Source organism: Hyperolius riggenbachi, chromosome 1 (assembly GCF_040937935.1).
Source record: "Hyperolius riggenbachi isolate aHypRig1 chromosome 1, aHypRig1.pri, whole genome shotgun sequence".
NCBI lineage: Eukaryota > Metazoa > Chordata > Amphibia > Anura > Hyperoliidae > Hyperolius > Hyperolius riggenbachi.
The window spans coordinates 305,103,118-305,109,336 of NC_090646.1; the positions used below are offsets into that span (position 1 = coordinate 305,103,118).

The 6,219-nt window shown below is 43.8% G+C and overlaps 1 long non-coding RNA gene across 1 annotated transcript in view; it reads right to left on the reverse strand.

Annotated features, from left to right (window-relative positions):
* LOC137548914 (uncharacterized) overlaps window positions 1-6,219 on the reverse strand; it is a 30,070-nt gene that overhangs the window by 23,760 nt on the left and 91 nt on the right. Inside the window, exon 1 of the long non-coding RNA XR_011026758.1 lies at window positions 6,184-6,219. This exon is cut by the window's right edge and continues 91 nt beyond it. This is a non-coding gene — a long non-coding RNA (uncharacterized lncRNA). The remainder of the gene's footprint in view (window positions 1-6,183) is intronic.

Consider the following 6,219-nt stretch of genomic DNA (forward strand, 5'->3'; position numbering starts at 1 on the left):
TCCTGACCCACTGCCAAATTGGTCAAGTTGGAGGATGTTGCAGGCAGCAGAACGTTCTCCACAGCGTCTCCAGACTCTGCCATGTCTGTCAAATGTGCTTAGTGTGAACCTGCTTTTATCTGTGAAGAGCGCAGGGCACCAGTGGTGAATTAGTCAATCTTGGTGTTCTCTGGCAAATCCCAAACGTCCTGAACAGTGTTGGGCTATAAAGCACAACCCCCACCAGTGGATGTCAGGCCCTCACACCACCCTCATGGAGTCGGTTTCTGACCGTTTAAGCAGACACATGCACATTTGTGGCCCGCTGGAGGTCATTTTGCAGGGCTCTGGCATAGCATAATTTCTATATTTATATAGCACTTTTTTCCTATTGGACTCAAAATGCTTGCAAGGCAGCCACTAGAGCGCACTCAGTAGGCAGTAGCAGTGTTAGGGAGTATAGCCCAGGAATGCTTAGTGAATAGGTGCTGGCTTACTGATCAGGACAAATTACACATATGGGAGAATTTACCAATAAATCTTACGGACAGGGCTGCAAATGATCAGTTTGCATGGGTAAATTACTGTACCCACTTCAAACGATCCCATTACTATTGAAATACTGATTTTAAACAGTTGGAGAAATTGTTCATTAGGTTTCTGTGGAAGGGAAAGAAATCAAGAAGAGCTCTATCAAAACTACAACTTCCAAAAGAGAATGGGGGCTTAGGGCTACAGAATATATACAGGTATAATTTGGCATGCCTATTTAAGCATGTGAGAGATTGCGTCTGCCAGACAAGCATCTTTTCTAATAACCAGTTGGAAGAGGCATTTGCTGAGCACTGGATATTTGCTGCTGTCCTGCATACACCCTAAATAGACCTCCCCATGAAATTAAAGGCCAGTAGACTGATGCGTGAAACCTGGAGCATCTGGAAAGAACTGAGGAAACAATTTTTCCTGCTAAAGCCCAATTCCAAGTATATGCCATTGTGGGGATACCCAGGGTTTTCTGCTAGTAAGCTGCATAAATGGTTTAGTGACTGGTAAGATAAGGGTATTGCTAAGCTAGGGAATGTATTGTGCTTAGAGGAAAATTGATGTAATATCTTTGCAGAGCTCCAGAGATCATTCGGGATACCCCAATACCAATTCTTATTCTATGCCCAACTGCGTTCTTTTGTTTCATCACTCGTAGTGCGTGACCTTGCGATCTATAAATTACTAATTTATTTTTCTCACCTACAGTACTAAATTGGCCTTAGCAGACATCCATAGGGTCTTGGAAAATGGTCTAGAAAGTACTGCAGAGGTGAAATAAAAAATTTGATGCAAAAGTATTGATGACACTAATATAGGGCAAAAGATAGTTGAAGGAAATTTGCTATTTAAGAAATTGATATGGAGCTAGATAAGGGGAGAGTTTCATTTCAAAATGATTAACAAGGGGAAGTACGCTTACAATATTAAGTATGATAGACACCCCCCCCCCCCCCCCCTTCATATTGTAGTCCATTTTGTCCTAAGTGTAAGGAGCTGAATGCTGACATCTATCACTGGCTATGGTCTTGTGTTCCTATCTCCCCGGTTTGGGGGAAAGTACAGTAGAATATCTTAGAGGTCTGCAGTGTCAATTTAGAGGTTTCTCCACAGTTATTGTTGTTCCACTATAAGGATGAAGAGGAAGCCACTGAAATTAAGCTGAATATGAATCCTAAAGGCTCTACTAGGCTGATGCATTTGTTGTTGATAGCAGCTAAAAAAGACATCTTTAACAAATGGATCCAAGCAATCTCACCAATCTTTTGGGACCTAAAGGGGGAACTTTGTTCACATATTTAACATAGACAAACTAGATGCCTTGCAACATAAGGAAAAATTGACAAAGACGCTGTTTACAATATGGAAATAGTTTATTTTTCATGCCTTCTCTACGTCAGAATTGTGTAAAATGATGGATCACTTCAAATATACATCATGGCATGCCTTGATGGATCTGCAAGACAAACTGGGCAGGGCCACGTGATGGGTCCAAACTAGAGGCCTGCATCAGGTCAGGTACCCGCGGGTTACCCGAAATGCGGGTCGGGTGCAGGTACCTGAATTGATTTGAGCTGTGGGTTGGGTCGCGGGTAGTCAAAGCAAGCATAAAACAATTCTGTATCTTTTGCCTTCCAAAAATCTGTGATGAATGCTGGGACCAGAATACTTTCTTGCTGACTTGTTTGCTGCTTCTCATCTTTAATGCCAGCAGACTCCTTCCTGCTCTCAAGCTGAGACCTCCCCTCCCCCATACTAGTGCATTTAACTGGGAACATGCCAGTGTGAGATTGAAGATTTGTTTTTTATAGATGGCCAGAAATCACTGGGGCATGCTCTGTTAGAAGAAAATATGAGATAGGAGAGCTCTGGCTGTTAGTGGATGGGGATACTTAATAGGACAAGAGCTAGAGAATGTTCTGGCATGTTCTCTAAAGCTGGAGGGAGGAGGCAGGAAGCACATGGCAGGCGGAGAAGCACATGCCACATGGGACAAGATCTGCTGACAGACAGCGTAGCTGCATCCACATCCATCTAGCACACACAGGTATGTATTTGCTGCATATGACTGTAATACTTAAATACAGGCTTTTATTATCAGACAGGACAATGGGGCAGATTTATCAACACAAGTGCATGCAAAATGGAAGGAAAACTATTGCAAAAGTGAAACAAATGATATGTGTGCCGCTTTTTTTTTCTTTTGGTTGTGATAAATCTGCTCCAATTACCTCTGATTCGAATTGGTAAGTCCTGAGTAGGTGTGCATATACAGTATATGTGTTCTCCCTGCTCGGACCTGACACCCATAATGTGGTGGTGCACCTTCTTGCTGGAAAAACTCAGGGAACATGCCGTCCAAGCATTCCTAGATGAACAGTTTCCTGGAAAGTGGATTGGTCGTCGTGGGCCAGTTGAATGGCCCGCAAGGTCTCCCGATCTGACCCCATTAGACTTATCTTTGGGGTCATCTGAAGGCAATTGTCTATGCTGTGAAGATACGAGATGTGCAGCATCTGAAACTACGGATACTGAAGCCTTTGCTAGCATTTCTCCTGCGGTGTTGCTATCAGTGTGTGAAGAGTGGGAGAAGAGGGTTGCATTGACAATCTAACAATTGGCAGCAAAATTAACACATTTTATAAGTTTTCAGAAACTTGTAAATCACTAATAAAAGAATAAAGTTACGTTAAAACCAAGCACAGCATTGTTTTTCTTGTGAAATTCCCAATAAGTTTGAAGTGTCGCATGACCCTCTTCCTATTGAAAAAACAAAAGTTGGATTCTAAATGGCCACCATGGTCACCACCCATCTTGAAAAGTCCCCCCCCCCCCCCCCCGCGCATATACTAATGTGCCACAAACAGGAAGTTAATATCACCAACCATCCCTCTTTCTGCTGTCTCTATGACAGCAAAGCTCTGTGCACCGGTCAGAAGCCGCTTTCATTGGCTCCATCGGCTCCTGACCGGCTCACAGAGCTCTGTGGTCATATTGACGGCAGGGTGAGCGGGTTGTGGCAGGGGCAGAGCAGTGTGATCGGTGGGAGCATTGTGACCGCGCGGCGACAATTGTTAAAATCTATGTCCTGTAAGAGCCGCGCAGCCACAAGCAGGACATAGATTTCAACCACGCTGGTCCGGAAGCGTTTAAAGTACTGTAGTGGAATGTCAGGGGGCTCATTGGCAAAGTAAAGCATCGAACTGTTCTTCAGTACTTGAAAAGTCCCAAACCAAACTTAGTGGCTCTTATGGAAACGCATATATTAAGCAGTAAAATCATGTCTTTACGAAGAGGATGGATTGGCTGGGCATTTCATGCACCTTTCTCACAGTACTCCCGAGGGGTGTCCATTCTCATTAGTAGAAATGTACTATTTAATGTCATAGAGGTTGGGACAGATCCATTGAGTCGATACATATTTCTTAGATGTGACATCGTAAGCATACCGGTTTTGATCCTAGCACTTTATATACCTCCTCCATACAGCTCAGCTGCACTAAAATAAGGGATTAAGTTTATTCTAAAACTAGGCCTAAGGCCCGTTTAAAATCAGGCACCAGGCTGTGGCCTCTCTTTTGCGGCGCGCTGCACATGCGCGCATCCGCTCATGCCCGCGCGCTCACAGACCCTCCCCCCATCGGGACCTGTCCTCTGCTGCCCAGCTCTCTCGAGTGTCTCTGCGTCCCTCCCTGCACATGCGCAGTGCAAAAAAGCACGGACACAGGGACAAAACAGGACGCAGAGACACAGGAAAATTATACTTCTGCAATGTGGATTGGTGACTTCAACAATGTATGTAATCCCGCTATAGCTAGACTTCCCTCTCAGGCCAATTAGACGATGGAGTTTGCTCAACTCTATGACTGAAATAAACATGACTGATATATGGAGACTGTGCAACACACAGACACATGGCTCCACGTGTGCTTCCAGCATATACAATTCCCTCTCCCGCCTAGACATGTTGTTCTTCATGTGCTACCTACTCTCGCAAGTGACTGACATGACTATTCTCCCACACCTAATCTCTGATCACTCCCCACTGAGTCTAACACTACAATGGGGCATCCCTTCTCCATTTACATTTTGGAAATGTAGCCCATCCTGGCTGGATTTACAGGCAAGTGATAACACCCTTACAAAACAAGGGTGTAAAAATACTTCTTCATACACCGATGACAATAACTGCACACTGGTCTGGAACACTTTAAAAGGCCTTCCTGCACGGAGCTCGGATCCAGGCAGTTGCAAGGTGTTAAGGGGAAAAAAGAAGCATATTCAAGATTTGTCAGAACAGATCAGTCAGGCTGAAACCCTATACATTAGAGACCACTTGAGGAACTAGCGCTTAGTAAGCTTTTATTCAATCACTTAAAGAGGAACTCCAGTGATAATAATGTAATAAAAAGTGCTTCATTTTTACAATAATTTTGTATAAATAATTTAGTCAGTGTTTTCCAATTGTAAAATCTTTCCTCTCCCTGATTTACAGTCTGACATTTATCACATGGTGATATTTTTACTGTTGGCAGGTGATGTCAGTGGGAGGAGTTGCTGCTTGTCTTTTTGGCAGTTGGACCCAGCTGTAAACAGCTATTTCCCACAATGCAATGAGGTTCACAGACAAGAAACTGTCAGGGCCATGACCAAGGACATAACACTGTGGGAGGGGTTTCACCACAATTTCAGCCATACAGAGCCTCCTGATGATCCGTTTGTGAAAAGGAAAAGATTTCTCATGGGAAAGGGGTTATCAGCTACTGATTCGGATGAAGTTCAATTCTTGGTCACGATTTCTCTTTAAATATTTAGGACATAGCTCCTACGTCCAAAAAAGAGGCCACTCATGCCTCCAGGACGTAGGAGCTACATCCACTCAAAAACCGCCTGCCACAGGCGATCGTGCACACTCCTACACGCGGGCACACGCGCCCATGCGGCAGCACCGATCAGTGCAAGAGACCAAGTGGTCCCTCTAATCGATCATTGCCTTGTTAAACTGCAATGATTGCTGTTACTATAACAGCAATCATTGTAAAGAGCATACAAGAAGCTTATCACTTCCTTTAATGTTTGCAAAGGGTGGGAAAAATTGTCCATGAGAAAACACCAGTGTTTTCCACGGACAAAAGTGTGGCCTCTCCTTAACTGTGCCTTTCTCACAGCAGTAGTTACCTGGGGTGACAGAAGCTTCTCTGAGGGATCAATAAATATGGACACAGTGCATGCTGATAAATTTGGGTGCCGCCATAGGCACCCATGTAAAACGCCTGCTAATATCGGCTATAACAGTAAATTTGGATGCCAAAGTCACCCGATAAAATGGTGCCTGACAGGACCAACCACTACAGAAACTGCTGCTATAAATAGAACAGCTATAAATATAAAAATAGTGGGTGCCACAGCATCAGCTATTTATTGCTGTAGTTTCTATAGTGGGCAGTGTCAGTTATTTTATCTGGTATAGCTGCTATTAGCGATGTTTTACATTGGCACCTATAGGGGGACCTATTAGTGTTAAGTATAGATTGGGGAGGATTAGTGTTAGGAGTCTGTCTGAAATGGCTGGGGTTAGGCATAGATAAGGGAAAAAAATAGTGTTAGTATAATAGCACCTTGAGGAAAAAAAATTGGGATTCTGGGAAGTGTGTTACTTACATTCAGTTGCAGCTCTGATGACTGGTTCAGCTTCCT